Source organism: Dipodomys spectabilis, unplaced genomic scaffold (genome assembly GCF_019054845.1).
Source record: "Dipodomys spectabilis isolate Male_0828 unplaced genomic scaffold, ASM1905484v1 ptg000228l, whole genome shotgun sequence".
NCBI classification, from domain to species: Eukaryota; Metazoa; Chordata; class Mammalia; order Rodentia; family Heteromyidae; genus Dipodomys; species Dipodomys spectabilis.
The window spans coordinates 9,424,520-9,446,202 of record NW_024870905.1 but is presented as its reverse complement, the minus strand read 5'-3'; positions in this window follow the sequence as shown (position 1 = coordinate 9,446,202).

The window sequence follows — 21,683 nt, the reverse complement described above, 5'->3', positions numbered from 1 at the left end:
GCCCATTAATATATAGTTGTTTGATGTTGAATAGATGTATCTCTTGAACTAGATTGTATCTGCAGACTATTGACTGTGCAAATTCAGACTTTGGTTGATGCGTGCCTTAAGTTAGTGTTCTAGCACAAAACTGGTGTTATTTTCATCCCAAATGGGCAGAGTAAGCTGGAAAAACACAAGAAAAATGGCAAGTCCGGGTATCTCAACTCCCACTCATGATAATCAGAGGACAGAACAGATAATGAATAACCCAGAGGAGAGTTCCCAAATAGCTCTACAAACACTGCTGGCAAACATGATAAATGAAAAGATTGAAAACATACAAAGAATTCTGTATGAGCGTGATAGGGAGAGAGAGGAGGCAAACAAAAGGTCAATGCAGGAAAAGATTGAAAGCCTACAAAGGACTCTGTATGAACATGATAAGGAGAGAGAGGAGGCAATCCAAAGGTTTATACAGGAATATCATGAGCGTGAGGAAGCTACTCAAAATCTGATACAAGATTTGTGTGAGCAGCTTGAGAATACTCAAAGAGAAAGGCAGGAATGGCGTGAACAGGCTGAGAACACACAAAGAGAACTACAGGAATGGCATGAACGGGAGGAAGCTAAGCAATACAGGAATTGAGAGCAGGATGAGAATACACAAAGATCACTAACAGCATTCATGGGATCCATTAACAAAGAGCTGAAGGAAGTCAGGGAGACCACAAAAGGAATGCTGAATGGAACCCAACAGAAGGAATGGGAGTCCAAGGAAACCATAACCAATCAACTAAGTGATTTGAGAATAAACACTGAACACCAAAATTAAGGAAGTAAAGAAGTTCATACAAGATCTAAAACAAAACTTCAACAAAGAATTTGAAGCCATCAAAGCTGACAAATTAGAAGGAAAAGAAATAAAAAACAAAGTAGAAAGTCTTGACAGCAGGTTAGACCATGCAGAAGATCGAATCTCAGGGATTGAAGACAGCCTAGATATTATAGAGAAAGAACATACAACCATCCAAGACAAGTCCAAGAAATATGATAGATCTATCCAACACTTGGAAGACACCATCAGAAGGCCTAATCTAAGGATAATGGGTGTAGAGGAGCACCTAGAAACAGAAGTTAATGGCCTAGGAAATTTGTTGAACAGGATCCTAGCAGAGAACTTCCCAAACATGCAAAAAGATAGGCCTATTCAGATACAAGAAGCTTTTAGAACTCCAAATAGACCAGACCAGAATAGGACATACCACCGTCACATTATAATCCACACAGGATCAACTCAGACCAAGGAAAAGATCCTTAAAGCTGTCAAGGAGAAAAGATTAATAACCTATAAAGGGAAACCAATTAGAATCACCTCAGATTTCTCAGCAGAGACAATCAAAGCAAGAAGAGCCTGGAATGATGTATGCCAAGCCCTAAAAACAAACAACTATCAACCAAGAATACTATACCCAGCTAAACTCTCCTTCATAACTGAAGGCCAAATAAAAACCTTCCATAGCAAAGAAAAATGGAAATAATACATCTCCACCAAACCAGCCCTACAAAAGATTCTTAAAGATGTCCTACACATAGAAAACCAACAAGACCACAATAAAGGCCAAGAAATTGCACCCAAACTGAGAATCCAAGAACCATAGGAAGAACCCAGTTTTCGCAGCCCCCACGAAGGTGGATAACATGGCAGGAACTCCCAAATACCTCTTAGTCCTATCTCTTAACATTAACGGACTTAACTCTCCAATTAATCGACATAGACTGTCTAATTGGATTAAAAAACAAGACCCTTCTATCTGCTGCCTTCAGGAGTCACATCTTGCCCGTAAAAACAAACACATTTTCAATGTTAAAGGCTGGAACAAAATCTACCAAGCAAACGGCCCCCATAAACAGGCGGGAGTTGCAAACCTAATATCAGATAAAATAGACTTCAAATTAAAATTCATGAGAAGAGATAAAGAAGGTCACTACATACTAATTAAGGGATCTCTCTTTCAGGAGGATATTACAATTCTAAATATCTATTCACCAAACAATGGAACACCCAAATTTATCCAAGAAACACTACTTTCCCTCAGATCCCACATAGATCCAAAGTCATTAATTGTTGGGGACTTTAACACACCACTCTCCCCACTAGATAGATCAACTCGGCAAAAACTCAACAGAGAAACCACAGATGTAAACAGCTGCATAGATCAACTAGATTTAACAGACATCTACCGAATATTTCACCCAGCAGCATCAGCATACACATTTTCTCAGCAGCACATGGAACATTTTCTAAAATAGACCACATTTTAGGCCGCAAAGCAAACTTGTCCAAATTCAGAAACATTGAAGTTATACCTTGCATTCTCTCTGACCACAAGGGAATAAAATTAGAACGCAACACCAAAAGCCACCAAAGAAAGTCTGGTAACACATGGAGTCTGAACAACACTCTGCTGAATCACGAGTGAGTCATGGAAGAGATTAGAAAGGAAATTCAAATGTTCATGCTATTCAACAAAAATGAGCACACAAATTACCAGCTCTTCTGGGACACAGCAAAAGCAGTACTCAGAGGCAAGTTTATAGCTCTGAGCTCCTACATCAACAAATTGGAGAGATCTGAAACCAACAATTTAATGACACAGCTAAACCTCCTTGAAAAAGAGCAGCAAGATAAGTCCCAATCCAGTAGATGGAAAGAAATAATTAAAATTAAATCAGAATTAAATGAATTAGAATAAAAAAAACTATAGAAAGAATCAACAAAACAAAGAGTTGGTTCTTCAAAAAAATTAACAAAATTGACAGACCCTTAGCAAATCTTATCAGAAAAAGAAGAGAACACACCCAAATAAATAAACTCAGAGATGAGAATGGAAACATCACCACAGAAACAACCAAGATTCAGAACATTACAAGAGAATACTTCTCAAAACTTTATGCTAAGAAGTTTGAGAACTTTGCAGAAATGGACCTTTTCCTAGCAAGTATTGACATGATACAACTCAGCAAAGCAAATGCTATAACTATACCACCATGTCCAGTATCTGTGACCTGATGTGAACTTCAAAAGTCTTCAGCAGTACTACTCTAAGATCTTGCTGCTGGCAAATACAAGGACTCTCTTGTTCCTTGCGTGTCCTACACCTGGGTCTGCTGTCAGCTTAGCATTCCTGAAGCCCTTTCACCCTCCATTGTTATGCCTTCTGAGGATCTGAGAAGCTGAACATGGTAAATGGAAAAAGATGGCCTTTGTGTGCTGTATACCCCAGAGCCTCTCATTTCTCAAGGGAGTCTTACAAATGATTTACTCTTTCATAACCCCTAGCCTGTGATGGATGGTGTCTAGTCAATTCCTAAATCCTCCAAAGCATCTTTCCTATTAAGTTCATGCAAAATATTGCCTCCTTTTTAATGACAATAATCTCCTCAAAAACTATGCCAATTCCCACTAGCTTTACTAACCAAACTTTTGTCTCTGCATTTTGTTCTCCATTCTTACTAAAATACCTGGATAAAATCAGCAAGCAATAACCACCTCACCTACTGAATGTTGAATTGCTTTGTAATTATTATGCTATATTAATTACTCTGTGACTTTAAACAATCTCTTGCCAAGGACAGTGTTAGGTCATGGAAAAAAATGTACAAGAGTTCTTTGCAATAATGTAACATGCCACTTGAAACCTCATGCATATGTTCTTTCTTGTACATGTTTGTATTGGCATTCTGATCATGAGTTTTTAAAAATTAGTCATTTTAACTGAGTTTATGGAATTCTAAAGTTTCTCTCACCCACATCTTCAAACTCTTGTAAATTACTTCTGCAAAGGAGTCACAAAGACTTGAGAACCACCTAATCAAGTAGTCACAGCAATGATTCCATGTGTCCAATATACATACTTTTTATTAGTTAAATGTTTTCTGTTAAAAATGCTTGAAAGGATAACTTGATGGAGGAAGGTTTACTTTTTTGATTTGACAGGTATGACTTGGGATTTTAGAACTGAATTTGAACAGAAACTGCTGTTGTCTCCAAGATGCTTTCAGTGGCACTAGTTATGGTGAGAATGCAGATGATGGTGGCTCATAGAGAATCAGTTAGCAGTTTGGCATTGCTCAGGAGACACTTAAGTCAACTTCATTCTTGTTTACCTTACGATTAGCCCTTCTCCAAGTATTTCCCATGTGCAGAATGCTAGTTTCTACTCATCCTCCATTTACAAGCCCAACACTGTAGGAATATTTCTTCCTCTAACCCAGAATTTTGTCCCTAAATTGCAGGTGGTCAAATAAAATAGCAGTAATAACTAGTTTTCCAAATGACAGAAGTTATTAAGCTAAAAACATTGCAAAGTTTTTACCAAATATTCTTTGGGTTTTTAAAAATAGTTAATAAAGGACCACATATAAAAACATGTAACAAATGGTATCATGAGCATCTGATATTCACCATTTAGTATAAATATTAAGCAACTAGAATTTTTAGTCTTTGAGGATATGCCTCAACCCCAACAGCTCCCAAACAACAATCCAGAGATCATCATTATCCTGAATTATGTTTCCCATTCCCTTGCTTTTCTTCATGTCTTTGGAGAGTTTATATACATAGAATGAAACCAAATATGCTTTTCTGCAACTTGCTTTTATCACTAAACATTGATCATAGTGATCTCAATGGCTAGAGATTATTTTCTCTGCTATGTAATATTCCATTGTCTAAGTATACAAATATACCATCATGTATTCATGCATCCTATTGTATATTTACATCATTTCCTGTTCTTTTATCCTTAGCAATAATGCAGCCACATTGCACGTCTTCTTGTATACTTGTTAGGAAGATGGATCTAACATTTAAATGGTTGATTCAAAAGTATGCCCAACTTCAATTTTATTAGTCAATGCCATTGCTGTTCGAAACCAGTATACAACTGAGACTCCCATTGCTGGAAAGCCGTTTCTGGAGTATGTATTGTTTAGTTTCTTCAGTCCAACAGGTGCTCTGATTTAATTTGAGATTCTCAGATAAGAAGAATAAGCTTATTTCTTGTCTGTTTCTATGATAGGATTATTTAAATATATGTCCACTTTTCCACCAGAGTGATGGTTCTATCCATAGAATGCTGTGATGAAGGATGAAGAATTACTCATGAAACAATATATTGCCCAGAAGAAACAAGTTTAATCAGGAGACATGTTCCAACTGGAGTCTTTTCCACCCCCATTTTTTTAGGGGCTAAAACACTTTCTTGGGAAAGGTCTTGGTTGCAGATCAAAGGTCTCATTCCAAAGGACTGTTAACAGGATATAGGATGTAGTCAGATAAGTACACTCAGGCATTTATCCTGTCCTTTGGCAGGATTATGGCAGAAAATCAAATAGGCAGCAAGAATCTTGAGTCTTTACTCAGACACTGGATAAACATTCATACCAACAGTACTTTCCTGCTGGTATCAGGGACACTCCATGCACACTGTGCATTCATACTTCCTGCTCCCAAGCATAGTTATCATGGGGATAGAGGGTAACAGATATCTCCTGTTTTCATTTTTAAAACAGCCATTTGTTGTTGTGAAGAAAGCAGTATGATCATCTTCATTCTATTCTGTTCTGTTCAGGATATAGCATCACATATTACTTGAAAGACTGAAACAATAAGAACAATTATTCCCATAGCATATAACCCAAATATGTAAAGATTCAGTTCAGAAAAGTAATTTTTAAGGTTTAGCCAATTAAGACGGTTTTGTGGTTCCTTGAGTACAGCAGGTATTTGAAGCTACTTGGCCTCAGCCTTGTCTCCCTATTTCAGAAGATTTCCTGCTTACTGTTCTCATCTTCTAATGGCACCAATTTATTTTCAGGTTTGTAAATGATCAAGTTTGAAGAGCTTTTATATATATCCTATATCCAAATAAAATCTCAAAATGTATTGCAGAAACTTAGAGGGTGAGTGATTGTCAGTCTGTGGAAATTAAAAGCAAGAAAGGATAGGTAATCCAAGAACACTTTTCTTGGGAGCTGGAAAATAATTTAAAATATGATTTTAGGCCTCTGATCATTGGCAATGAGTATCCAGTTGTGAATGAGGGGGGAGGGGGGAAAACCTGGCAGTTCTTGGGCCATAAAAATGTAACTAATTTAGATATGCACTGAGGCTAACATCTGTAATGCTAGCCAGTCAGGAGACTATCTTGGGTAGAAAGGTCTGTGAGACACTTATCTCCAATTAACCAATAAATAACAATAAATGAAGATGTGGCTCAAGTGCCAAATTTGAGTAAAACAACACAAGTGAAAGCTTACAACATTGAGTTCAACCTCACTATTGGCACCAAAAAAAATTAGAAAAAAAAGATAATTTAGCTGTGATTCTCTACCTGCAATGGGGCTCTTTCCACTCATTGAAGAAAGAGTAAGATATACATAAGCTACCTCACAAATAAACTCTAAACAGTAACAATAAGCTAATTACCTAAGTTTGTACACTGGTAACCAAATTAATCAACAGTTTTCCCCAGAAACTTCTGTAACTAAATATAGATCCAATCTCATATATTAATTTAACAATCATTCCATATTCTACCAGCCAATTAGAACAGTGTTTAAGGTTCCATAAGCACCAGAAAGTGCACTGGAGCACAAAGCTACTTATATACAGGTGTGCAAACAATGAACATCTTGTTCATCGCCTACAAAGTTGAATGCTAGATTCTACTCATTTCTTCCTCCAAAAATATTAGTAATTAGGAGTAAAAATCTCAAAGGAAACTGAAGTCATATTGCTTTTTGTTTAAAGCTGAAAAAAATGACAAAGGGCTTTTTTCTCCATTTTGGGGGCATTCACTTTTTTTCTCCTGTTTCCTACACACAAGGCCAGAAACATTTCCTCTACCAATGTCCTGATGTCCAAAAACATCATTATCTAAGTAGAAATCAAGAGAGTGGACTTACCAGGCACTGGTGGTTCCTCTACTCAGGAGACTGAGATATGCGGATCAAGGTTAGAAGTCAGCCCTGGAAGAGTTCATAAGACTCTTATCTCCAATTAACCACCAAAAAGCTGGAAGCTTTTGGCTCAAGGGTCGAATGTCACCTTTGAGCAATAAAGCTAAGGGGACAGCACAGGCCCTGAGTTGAAGCACACACAAAAAAAGAGATTAGACTTTTAATTTGATGACCAGTCTTTCTGGAATTCTTGAGCATTGCCTTCCAAATCCACACTTGTATACAACACTCTGAACAACCAACACAACACCCCAGAATTTCTCATGTTTTTATACTATTTTTTCCAATCCAATCCCTCATTACTAAGAATTAAGTGATATTCATTTTCTTGCCATTTTGTCTTTTAGAAATCCTTTGGAAAATGATAGTAGTTTTAAGAGTTATAACATATGCATTGCTCTCCATTCCATTTTCTAATAAAAAGACTTATTAAGTACTTACATGTCAGTTATTCTTGGATAATAGACCTCTGCTGTCTTATGCAGCAATAGCTCATTGAAACATTAATTCAACTCTGTAGAAAACTGGGGATCAGAAATATTAAGGAACTTGTTATTGATACACAGACAGTAGATGGTAAAATTAGGACTCCAACCTCATTTATTCATCTTATACTGCTGCTCCAAAACAAACAAACAAAAACAAAAGTATGGTTATAAATCTCAAGTCAATAGAGCCCAAAGCTATCATAAGCTTGAGACAAATATTAACCATAATAACTTCTATCTCTACTGAGGAAACATAGGGATTAAGTTAATAGATTCATAATATATGTTGCCATTTATTTGAATTCATGCTTAAGTAGATAAAATTCTAAAATCTATCCATCATAATCACCTTAATAGATGGTAAAACAAATAAATCCAAGGTATTATTTTCAGAGTAAAAGGGATTGCTTTCTCTAGAATTGGAAAGAAGTAAAATTAATGGACTGTTAAGATATGAGCCCCAAGGTAAAGACAGAATGGTAAGCTCCCATTCAGTTGGTGTGTTTATGTGTGGTTATGTGTGTGTGCTTACACGTGAGTGTATACATATATGTATGTGGGTATATAAGAATTCATGTGTTCATATGCTTTGGGAAGCAGTTGCCACCAATTGGGATTATACTTAGGCTGTTTTTAGAGAGTGCCTCTACATCTATCAGCCCTAGAAATGCAATGGCAGAAACTTTCCTGTAAGGGAAAAGTATGCTGATTAACAAACCTTCATGTAAGAGTCTATTGTTTTCAACTTCTGAAATGTCTAACAAAAAAATCAGGGATCATGACCTCCTGGACAAAAGGAAAACAGTCACAGCACTTACAGCTGGAGAAGACCGGGCCTTTCTCTTGGAACTAGCCATGATGGTTTGATCATCATGATGTACTTTCTATTTGGAATCACACTCCTAAGCTCATACACGCAGAGGTAAGGTTGGTGGCTGGAACAGGAGGTGTCCTTATTCTCTATCCTCTTCCGTCATTCTATCAACCCTAAGGTCATTTTTCTCACCTTCTTTCCTTTTTCCAAAAAGTTTCTGGTGTATGTGTACTTGGTGTTGCCTAATAATAAAAGTAAGGATGATTTATGTTTAAATTGCCTACAGTGTGCCAGAGACTTTTCATCTATGATTTGTTTCGTTCTCATAGGCACTCCATAAAATATTTAAGTATTAATATACTCATAAAATGGCAAAACCAAGGTTCAAAAGAGATGTTATTTGATGTAACACAGCTCTAGATGTGGTAGACCTACCTAAGATTCAAACCCATATTCTAAAAGTTCCTGAGTCACTATTCATGGTACATCATGCCTTTGTCTGCATTCCACCTTCATTCTTTTTCCACCCCACCCCAGCTCTCTCCTTCATCACCCTTCAGGTCAGAAGTTCTCAATTTTTCATTCTAACTTCCTCGGAAACTTTGAAAATACTAACACCTAAGTCCTCCATTACTCAAAATGGTCACATGAAGTTGATTAAAATAGCAATCCAGTCAGACATAGCTTTCAAAGTTTTCCAAATGATTCTAATATATTCTCAAGGTTGAAAAGCACTGTTAGGCATCAGACTTTTAAAATACCAGATTTTGGAACCTTTTTGGGTATTTGCTCTACATTTGCTGAATATATAGGGATGTAAACAATTAGGGATGTAAACAATTTCCTTCTGAATGAAATGTGTAAGTGCCAGCAGCATCTCTGGCTCTCTAATGGTCATAAATTTAACCCTTAGAGCACAGATGTACCTGGCATTTATTAATTCTGACAGTTGTTCATCTTAAGGAAATAAGATCCTTTCACATAAAAAATTGAAGCTTCAATCAAAAAGAAAACCAGTTTTCCGTGTCATTCATTTCACTATCAAATTAATACTTTCATTTGAGAAGCAAAATCTAGCTGAAATACAGTAATTTGCTAAAATTAAGGCCTCATCTTTTCACATTCCCGACTGCTCTGCTAATTTTCCACCAGCCTTCAGCTGTACACTTTCTCTATGAGAGCACTGATGCCTTTAGCTCATTTGAAAACCTCTTTTAGAGTTAAACATCTGATTACAAACAAATAACACATTCTCATCTTTATATTAATAAAATTAGATGAGATGATCCAGAAAAATACAATTTGCCACAACAAAGTGAGTTGGGTACAGGATGACCTACTTGTGGCATAAAGCCTCACAAATACAATAGCCATCAATACATGTTCATCAAAAAGAGAGGGTATTAATCCGCACAAAATCTTCTTGGTTTCCTGTCTCTATGGTAATTAGTGTATATCCAGAAGCAAAGCATTGATTACCTGTGATACTTCCTAATTAGAACTTTTCATCCTCATCAAAAAACTAAAGGTATCTTACAATGTACTTTTACCAGTGAACAGCAGGAATCCTCCAGTTGTGAGGCCCTAGGAGAATAGTAGTTGATTAGTCTAATATGAGGCTTTATTTCCCATTGCATTCCTGAGGAGTCATCACTCAATAGTAGAATGATCCAAAGCCTTACAGAAATACTGTATTGGAAGAAATCACAGTATCCTTCAGTGACCAGAAATACATTTTTGTATATGTTACCTCAAATCTCTCTCTCTTTCTGAATTCACTCACCTTTGTAAAGAATGAATATCCAGCTTGTTAAGAAGACTACAGAAGATATGTTTGGTAAAACACCAATTAGAGTTAAAATAGACATAATTATTGCTATTACTACAAAGTTTGGAGGTATTGAATAGTGTAGAAATACAGTTTAAGGACAAGTTATTTTAAAACATGCTTTGTGCTTTTCGGTGGATTTTATAAGCAAACAAAATTAATTGAGCACGAGTAAATATCATAATCTAATGATGTCATTGAGAAAATTCTCAGAAGCCCAAGTTTGTCTATGGTATGTTGAGTTTGCCTAAAGCTGCTCTTCTCTAGGATCTAAACTTTATACAAAATTGGAAAGGATTTCTCTGGTCCAGGAAATGAACAATGATTCCCACCTCCATGACTACTCCCTTTCTTGTATGTAGCCCTTAGATTTGTGCTTATTCTCCTCTTTTCTCTACAGTGTGTGAACTGAAGAGTGTCAATGCACCTTGCTAAATATGTCCATTACAGAAACCTTTAATTGCTCCTTCAACTGTGGTCCACACTGTTGGAAACTGTCTCAGTACCCTTGCCTCCAAGTATATGTGAACCTGGGAAAAACTCCTCCTCAACCACACTGAAGAGACAATGAAAATGAATCAGAAGGTAGGAGTGCATTCTAGTCATCCCTATAAAGCTCTATGCCAACTCCTCTCTCCCTTCCACTACCCCACTAAGTTCCTTTTGTCAGCATTTCAAAGAAAATGCCACCAGGAAGCAGATTCAGCCTGTTCTATTCATAAAACTTGTTCATTGCTTCTAGGAAATTTTTATTTCCTGTAAAAGCTGTAAGTCATTACAGTATTTGTGGTAGAGTAGATATGGTTCTAACTTCCATTTGTGAAGATAACATTTACTTATTTATACACAAATAGATTGATTCTTCAAAGAAACACCTGAGCTTAAAGATGGATGTACATGCCCACACCTGATATTTCAGCAAAGCATAGAATAAATTTCTATTTTACTATTTACAGTTAGTTCTTAAACTTTGGGCATGTATCTTAACCTCTCTACAAAAAGATAAAAACAAGTGCCTCTTTGCAGGTCATTAATAAGAATTAGAGAAGAGTATGTAGTACTTGGCACAGAAGGGAACAGCAACCTATGGCCACAGTGTGCGTGTGTTTGTGTGTGTGTATATGTGTGTGTGTTTCTTAATGTATACTACATTCATAAATGTTGAATTCCCCAGCACTGATATATTTGTCAACATGGTTGAAGTTAACATATATATACTGTGCTAACACTATACCTAAAATTTGCCAGACTTATTACCAGCATTACCAGACTTATTACTTATTACCAGATTTACCATTTATAAATTTGAAAGCTTCTATTAAGTTTTAAATGAACAATAATTACAAAATGTATAAGGTTTAGGATAATCAGTAGTGTTTCATTCAACCTGCCATTATCAATTAATTATCAATTAATTTAATCAAGTTTAAGTATATTGAGCTTTGGATTTATAGTAGCAATTTATATATCCATAATACTGTGTAAGATCAAGGCAATGTGATACCAATCTGTTATCCCTAGGAAATAATCTTTATAAACTCTAGTATTAAAAGTCACTGGTGGCTCAGTCTGTAATCGTAGCTTTTCATAAGGCTGACATCTGAGGATTACAGTTTGAAGCAAGCCAGGGCAGGAAAGTCCAAGAGACTCTTAAAACTACTGAAAAAGAAGTGATGCTGTAGATCAAGTGTAGAGCCTTAGGCCAGGAGCAAAAAGAAGCTCAGGGACAATGCCCAGGCCCCCGGTTCAAGTGCCAGAACTGGCAGCAAACCAACCTGTCATTACAATTGCCAGCACTTAAAAGATGTAACTTACTGAAGGAAAATATGGTAGCTTAGCACTATACTAGAATATAGGGTGTGAGTAGATTTGTTTTGGATATACTGACACCAGGAACAAAACCCATCTTTCACATTCATTACAATAACTTGAAAGACTTACTGGAAATATCTCTGAAGACTCACCTTAATGAATATTTTAGAAAGTGTTATTTGAAATCATTTTGTTCCAAATTTCTTTTATTTTTACTAGGCATAAACAACTGTCCTACTTCTGTGATGCATACTTATAAACCATGGCTCCTTTACAAGGTGTTTGCTTTTCAAAATCTCTTCCCTCAAGGCAGAGTTTTAAGTCAAAGCTTTCTGATAACGATGAATGTCTTATACAAATATGAACTATCCAAGGAACTGAAAAGTTGCTACAGTTGAGTAGGCCTTCAAAATATTTGATCACTACAGTCCTGTGAATGTGTTATTTAAGCTATGAGCAGTTTATTTAACTTAACAGTTCAACAGTTATTTATTAACTGTTGTTAGCTATTAACACTTAACAGTTTACTTATTTAAGCTATATAACAAGTTAAATGTTTAGGACAAGTGTCTTGTCCTAGGTCACCATATGGTTTTGTCCCACTATCTTCTCTGTAAATATAACCTATAGCACACATATAGGGACATACACACAATGAAAAAGTTTAGCTCAAGCATTTATTATAAAGAAAATTTCCCATGTAGTCACTACAAAGTAAAACATTTCTTATAAGTAAAAGACATATCATGCCCACTTTTAAAAAATGTAGGCTATGCCCCTTGCCAAAGATGATTATTCACCTAACTATTATGACAACATTTTCATTCTCTTTTCTAGTTTTGTCACTTATACATACATATTTGCATTTTTTGCCAATACTGGGACTTTAACACAGGCCCTAAGCAATATTCCTTACTTTTTTCATACAAGGCTGGTGTTGTATCACTTGAGCCACAGATTACTTCTGAAAATTTTGGTTGTTAATTGAGGTAAGAGTCTCATTGACATTCTTAGACAGGCTAGCTTTGAACATCAATCCTAAAATCTCAGCTTCCTGAGTAGCTAGAATTACAGTCTCAAGCCACCAGCACCCAACCTCTTAAGCACACACTTTTAAACACTGTATTTTAGTTTTGTCTCATTAAAAATTACATAAATGGAAACACATAGGATGTTTTTGCTTATCTGGCTTATTCCATGCAACATGTTTATCAGACTTCATCCATTTGGTTGTAGTTCACTTGTGCACATTACTGTACCATATTCTATTGTATGGGCCTATTATTGACAAGCATTTGTGCATTATCTTTACTTTGGAGAGATATTCTTGTGTATTTCTCTTGGTACATAAGCATACACATGAATTATCTGAATCATAGGATATGCCCATATTAATCTTTAAGGGATAATTCCAAATGTTTTTCCAAGTACCTATGCCATTTACTTTCCCACCAGCCCTGTGAGTTCTTACTGCTCTGAATCTTCAGCACTTGCATACATCTATAATGAAACCAGTTGCTTATGTATGGCATACATATATGCTTTTATATATGATTATATAAATATATATATACCTTTGAATTACATTTTTACTCTCTTGATCAAAATTTTAATGAAACCATATCTTGTCAGGAGGATTGTGAATTCAATACCAACTCAAGCTAAATACTAAAGCCGTCTTTCAAAAAACAAAAAGATTTTCAAGTGTTACCAAACAAATGCAAGGTTTAGATTAATCTAGGTATTGACTAATACCAAGAGATCTATACAGTTTCTATCTTGTTAGTGGATTACCCCCTCCCAGTCCTTTAAACTTCTTTTCCGACAGAAATAGCACATATGTAAACAAATATAGAGACAGCAAACTCTTCCTTAAAAGAACTTCATCACAATACTGAGAGAAATGTTTATATAGATTATAAATTGCTTTCCTTTCCACAATCACTTGTTTAAGACCTTGCTTACACAAATTAAGCAGACATCAAATATAACAAGTCGTTTAAGGATAACTGTGGACCCGTTACAACAATGAGAAGTACAAGTTGTCATGTCGAAAACGAACTTTACAACTTTGGTGGGGGGTGGGGGGAGGATTGGGAGGGGGCAGGAGGAGGCTGGGAAGGGATGTGAAGGGTAAACAAAGGAGGAGGCTGCAATGCTTGATAAGAAATGTACTCATTATCTTGCCCATGTAATTGTAACCCCTCTGTACAGTATGTTCACAATAAAAAATAAAAATTTAAAAAAACATAAAAAAACAAATTAAGCAGACACCAATTCAAACTAAAGAAATCTGAATTAAATTTGAGACTATTTACCATTTTTAAAGTGGTAAAAACATGAAAACTATGTCCCAATTTACTTTCCCAATTACACTGCCCATAATTAAAGAATATTATAAATGTAATGTATACAAGTATTCACATTAACCCAAGGTATGCATTGTTTATCTCTACAGTCTTTGGGCATAGATATGTTTTATTTTCGAACACAAAGCATGAAGTCTGGCCTATTATATATACTTAATATGTGATTATACAGTCATTCTTCAAAATGCTAGAAAATGTTTTGTTTGCTTTTGGGACCAAGAATGTTTCATATGAGCAATTTTACTTGTTTGGCTCTTGGATATTGTAGATTAAGAGAGACTGTGTAATGGGGAGGTTTTAGAGTATTTGTAATTACTCAATGATCATACAGGCTTTGCTAAAATGCTTTGGAGACTTACTATGCCATCTTATTATTTTAACCCAAACTTGGTTTGCTTTTTTTGGATGGCTCACTCTCTTGTATTGGTTATGTTTGATTCAAAGACTTGTGCCTGCCAAGCAGGCAGTCTAACACTTGAGCCAAAACTCAGTGCTTTTTTCTTTAAACTTTCAGATAAGGTCTCATGCGTTGACCCACGTGACCTGAAATTGCAATCCTGAATCGATGGGTTAAGAGGTGTACCATATTTGGCTTGTTCTTGGTGTACCATATTGTGTACCATATTTGGCTTGTTAATGAGAAAGAATCTCACTAACTTTTTATGGCCAGAATAGCCCCAAATCACAATTCTTCTATTTCCAACTCATAGGCACCTGGGATTGCAGCTCTGTACTTAGTTATAGTTTTTGACATCTCCATCCAGTATGCTAGCTGGCATAATGGCACAATATTTTTTGGCACACAGTAAATATTTGGCTTTCATTAAACTTCTAACCTCTTCCAGATGAGATACTACCTTTTTTGTTTTATTGTAAAGATACTATACAGAGGGTTACAGTTACATGAGTGAGGTAATGAGTACACTTCCTCTTGAACATTGTTAACCCCTCCATTGTTTTCCCCCTACCATCCCCTCCCTCCCTCCCTTCCCCGAGGTTCTTTTTTTTTTTTTTTATTGTGATTAAGTGACTACATAATTTCCAGAATTTCACAGTATTGTGGAATAATGATGCTCATTTAAAGTCACAAGTTCATTCTAACTTTCCTGGAGCAAATTGTCTATCACAGTCTGTAACATATAACGGTGTTCACATGTTATACACCATATATGTGAGCAGCAGCGTGGGGATATTTAGTAGTGGTTCAACCAGATGAGTGGGAGTTCTTTGTTTCTTAAGTCCTGTTATTTTGTCGTATCATCTAACATTTTGGATTTAGCATCCACTTATCAGGGAGACCATGTACCGTTTGTCCCTTCGTTCTTCCAGATGAGATACTACCTTTTTTTTTTTTTTTACAAAAGAATAAAATGAAGAGCAAACTTCACCTTTGAAAGGGTCCTGAGCAGCCAATAGCTCACTTCTCACTATCCCAAGAAAGAAAGAGGCTGTCAGTAAGGTTCTTCAACCAGATCCTGCTCCCACTGCTAACTCCTCTCCCTACATCTTTAATTTGTAGGCTGAAGGCTTGTCACTCTGCTTCACACATGACTAGTGGGTGAAGCATGTCTAAGAAAACCTCAACAGGTATTTTCTCAAAATTTCCTGTCCATCATGAAAGTAAAAATAACTCAATCTTACAGATTTTGTAAGTAAGGCTAAGAGAAGAAATATTAGTCACATTCCAGAGAATTGGAGAGAAAGTGTAATCGATGTATCTTCTTTGACCATGTTAAAAAATATTCAAGAAATGTTAAGGAGCCACCTTTCTACAGCTGGGATATAAAAGTCATGCAGTTTTAAATACTAAATAGAAGTTTCTTTCCTTCAACTGTTTAAAGGCTGGGAAAAGAGCAAAGTCTACTAACAAAACTGAAGATTTAGAAAGTTCTAACTTTTTACATTTTTGGTACCATCATGTTTCTAAGAAATAAAATATAGTGACTTTTTCATCATATATACTTGATTGAAATTTCTCAATTCTTAATATTCCAAATGCAATTCTACTGTAAAAATTCCATCAAGGGGGAGAATTCAGTCATAAAATTCAAAGCATATACAAAATTAAGAAAACAGAGAAGGGACGGAATTGGGAAGGATGGGGAGAATGATGAAGGGGTAATACTGATCAAGATGCATTGATTCAACATCTTTGTTGAATAGCAACTCCTTTGTACACTACTTAAAGATGATTTGAAAATGTTTCCATGCACTTGTGGCTTATGCTTATGACCCTACCTACTCAGGAGGCTAAGATCTTAGGATTTCAGTTCCAAGCAAGCCCGGGCAAGAAAGTTCATGAGACTCTTATCTCCAATAAACTAACCCCTCAAGAGCTGGAAATGGAGCTGTGGCTTATGTGGTAGAGCACTAGCCTTGAGCTAAAGAAGGTCAAGGGCAGTGCCCAAGCCTTGAGTTTAAGCCCAACACTGGGGCTTAATGTCTCATGATGGAAAAAAAAGTTTTAAAAATGAAAAATAATTTTTAGTATTTCTTAAAATTTTTCCATCATGGATAGGAGAACAAAAATTTTGTCTAGATTTTGTAAAGTAAACAACTATCCTGAAATATGAGTGAGATGAGAGAGAGAGAGACAAAGAGAAGAGAGACAGAGAGAGAATGACAGAGAGTAGTTTAAATCTTCTGCTGAACATCTATCCACATCAATAGTTTGGTTAACAGTAACCAAAAAATAATTCCTTGCAAGCATAACACCTATCAATTAAATTTGACTGGTACCTAAATATATTTTTTTTATAAAATAAAACTAATATATCCCTTACAACACCAGATCTACAAATCTAAAACTTAAGTGTTAGCCAGGTATGGTAATCTCATCAATTGGGGGCTGATAAAGGAGGGAGATGAGTAAAAGGCCAGCCTGGGCTATGTAGATAAACTCTGCCTCAATAAATAAATAAATAAATAAATACTAAATCTAATACCATACCTCCCCCACTAACTTAAAATTTATCTAAAAGTGCTGTTAATTTTAGCTCTCCAGCTACACTACATTTTTTCAACTAAGTATAGGTCAGGTCATATAATATCATTTGTTGAAATTTGTGGTGTGTGTGTGTGTGTGTGTGTGTGTGTGTGTGCATGCACGCACATTTGTGTGTGTCTTTGAACTTAGCAGCTAATACCTCTCCCCGAGTTTCTTTTGCTAAAGGCTAGGCTGGCTGCTAACTGCAATCCTCAGATCTCAGCATTCTGAGTATTTTATGTAGCTAGGATTACAGTCATGAGCCCCCAGCACCCAACTTGAAACACATCTCACATCTCTCTCTTTTTTGTCCTTCTTGGAGCTTGAACTCAGGGCTTGGCTGCTGTCCCTAAGGTCTTTTGATTAAGGCTAGTGCTTTACCACTTTGAACCACTTTCAACTCTACTTCAGGTTATCTGGTAGTTAATGAGATAAAGTCTCATAGACTTTATTGCCCAGGCTAAGATTACAGGCATAACTCATTAGCACTCAGCTTGAAACACATTTTTGACATTCAAAACCAATCATAAAATTATTCATTAAACACATGATAAAATCATAAGACAACTATATCTTCATTTTAAATTCACACCAGTCTCAGAAACACTTCCATAGCTACAATTTGAGCCAAAGAAAAAGCAGAATCCTAATGTGGAATTCAGCACTGATACAGGAGTGTAAGTTATCAGAAACCTTTTATCATGAAGCTGAGAAATGATTTGGCTGTGGAGGAACAGAGCAGAAGTGTAAAAAAATAGACTCTTATATTCGATGTGAAGTAAGTAAAAGACTGAACTATGTCACCTGAGAGTATGGATGGGTAGGGAAACATAAGGGAGAACAATGAAAGGGATGGCATTGATCAATATGCATTATACTCATAATTTTATGTGAAGATGCCTTGCTGCCTTTTTTGTGGTTTTGAGCCAGTAACTTTCTGGTCATCTGTCACAGAAGCAACAGGAACTAACATTCTTATCCACATAATCGTGTATAAGAAATAATTACAAAAATATTTCTCATTGGAAAAGAACCATTGTTTTGTGTATCTAGTTTTCCATATGTGCAGCAGCTTTAGTTATGTATGGTTCTATAAGATTAGACATATTTAAAAATAGCTTAATTTCCTGACTTCTTTGAAAGGCATTTGGCTCAGAAAATGGATTGACCTCTGATACACTCCACTTTTTACCAGAAGTGAAAAGACAAAGTTTACTTCTTTTTCTACTGAAAGTTTGGCAACTTTACTTTTAAAAAATTCCCTGCTTCATTCAAGAAGCTTATGTCTCTCAAACTTCATGCAAATTATAGTATGTGAACTCAATAAAGATGCAGTAGATATACCTTACGATATCTACCTGTACCTAGCTATCCATTCCTTGTCTTTGGCCAGTATTATTATTTAGCTCATTACCAGCCTGGACTTCATAGTTCAGCTCTGCTCTCCTGAAGTCCTCCTTCTTTTTTGTCACTTGTGGGGCTTGAACTCTGGGCCTGGGAGTTGTCCTTCAGCTTGTCAGTTCAAGCCAAGCACTCTACCACTTGAGCCTGACACACTTTCTTTGCCCAGGCTGGCTTTGAACAGCAATCCTCAGATCTCAGCCTCCTAAGTAGCTAGGACTACAGTCATGAACCACCAGTACCTGGCTGGACCCCTTTTCTTTTCTTTTCCTTTTCTTTTTTCTTTCTTTTTGGTCGGTCCTGGTCTTTATTAAGTTCTTAAATCATGTTTCCCTCCTCCAACATCTATATTAAATTAAAATTGGAATGTAATAAATACAGGCCTCCACTTCTAGTAACATACTTATTGTTATGATTCTGGTGGTTCATGAACTATGCAAATACCTCCAATTTCAGCTTTTTAGGTTTTGCTGGTTAATCAGAGATGAGCGTTGCACATGTTTTTCAGCACAGGGTATAATCTTATAGCCCAAGGCCTCTGCCACTTCCACCTCACTTCACCCAATTCCCCACTCTCCTGGACCCTTCTTCAGTAGACCCTCACTCCTGATCTTTGTGGTTGGTCTCAACTCATGGAAGCCTCCTGCAGCCATATCTGTACCTTTTCTCTGACTAAGAAGCTTTATCAATGAGCATAGGAATCCTAAAATTAAACTGCTATCAGTCTGGACCACAGAGTTTGCTGTTTAACTGAATCTCTGCTCATAAACTAAGTTTCCATAACAGATACATTCCTAAAGATTCCTACAATTCCAATTCTTTCATCGCACAAATTTTCTTCTGTATTTTCATCAAGTAATCACTTCAACTTCCTTATACTCTTCCTGAAAAAGCACACTGATGAACACCTTCTGTTTCATCATTTGCCACTTTTTCTCTTTTTGCAACCATGTTTCATTTTATGCCTACAATAATTAGCCTGTATCAACCTTTTCCTATTTTTCATTCATTCTTTTCCTCCACTAAAAATGTCATATTAAATTAAAATAAAAATGTAATACATATATCACCCCCAATTTATTTTCCCAATAATAATTATTGTTGCATTTTTATGTGCTTTGTGAAGGTCATTTTCTTCTTCTCTTATTATTTTATTATTCTTTCCTCCTGTTCTCTCATCTCTTCTCTTCTACATCAGTCTTCTCTTCTCTCTGTTCTTTCCTACATCTTCTATCTTCTCTCTCTTCCCTTCTCCCATCTCTCTCTCTTATCACTTCCAAGGTATACTTGAAGATCCCAAATTCTCTTTTTGCTTTTTGAGCTAGAACTAAAAACACAAACTATACCACCAGTCAAGTTCCTTTTTTGTTCTTCCTTAGTTTTTAGATTATTGGAGATAGATTCTTACGCATTTTTCTGAACAGGCCTGCTTTGAGCTCTGTTCTTCCAGTCTCCATCTCAAGACCTCCTAGAATGACAGACATCATTTACCAGGGCCCAATTTGTGCTAATTATCTACCACAAACTCTTATGGTCTGATACAATTTTTCTGTTCTGTTCACACACTGAGCCTTGAAGGGTATTCATAAATGCTTCATTCCAAAATCTAGTGGATTTTGTGAGGTTCTCACTGGAATGGTCCTTTGGCCATTTTTGAATTGACAAATGTTGCCCTGAACAATTCTACATTCTCTGACTTCTCTCATTTTTTCACCTTCACTTATAACACTTCTGATTTTATCTGTTCTTAAGTTTTCCTTACAATGATTCTAGGAAGTATGAATGACAGAAGTTTCCAGTAGGGTATACTTTACTGTGCTTACTAAAATTAGAAAGAAGAAAGTTAAGACTATCTTGTGAAAATTTTAAAAACTCAAAATCTTATGTTGGCATAAAAGAAAATTCTTGACCTTCTGAAAAAGTTTAGCTTTCTCCATAAGAAGAATGCTTCTAAAGAAAGACATCATGAAGCAAGGTGATGATGGCTCATGTCTATAAACCTAGCTGGCATTCAAGAATCTTAGATCTGAAGATTATGGTTCACAATCAGCCCAGAGGATAAAGACTGTAACCATCAAAAACCTGGAAGTGCAATGTGGTTTCAAGTAGTAGAAGTGGTAAGGCACTTGACTTGAGCAAAAAACCTCATAGAGACAACAGTGAGTCAAGACTAGGCACAGGCTTAAAGCTACTTACAAACCCTAGAATAACTAAGAGAAGGCCCATCTTTTTTAAGTGGAAACAAGAAGAATCAAGGGAAGGATAATATAACAGGAACAGATACCTGAATATGGTCACACTGCAATTTTATCTCAATAGCAATCTATTATGCTTTAATTCTGTAAGTTTTTTTATTGTACTTTTTTATTGTAAAAATACTGTACAGAAGGGTTACAATTACATGGGCAAGATAATGAGTACATTTCTTATCAAGCATTGTAGCCTCCTCCTTTGTTTCCCCTTCCCATCCTCCCTCCATCCCCCAATCCTCCCCCCCCACCCCCGCACCAAAATTGTAAAGTTCATTTTTCAACATAACGACTTGTACATCTCATTGTTGCAATGGGTCCACCTGTATCCCTATTTAAACGATTTGTTTTTCCCCTTCCCCTCCACAAATTATACCGACATCAAATACAGTGAAAGCAGGGGTTATACTGTGGGGGAGGGACATACAAAGCAACAAAGAAATAATCTTATAAATGTGTTAGAAACGATCACATGAAAGAAACAAACATTTGAATACATATCTTAGGGTTCCATACTGTAAGTTTTAAGAAGATAATTTTCCTTTTTTCCTCTCCTCTCTTTCTCATACCTCCTCTTCCCCTACTCTAATCCTCCCCTTCACCTCACCTCCCACACAATGCTCCATGTGAACGATTTCAGGATTGTCTTTAAAACTCCCAGGAAAAAAACCCTTATTTGACTGATCTTTGCAGTAAAAGAACATATGGCACAACAAGGAATTAAACTGCAG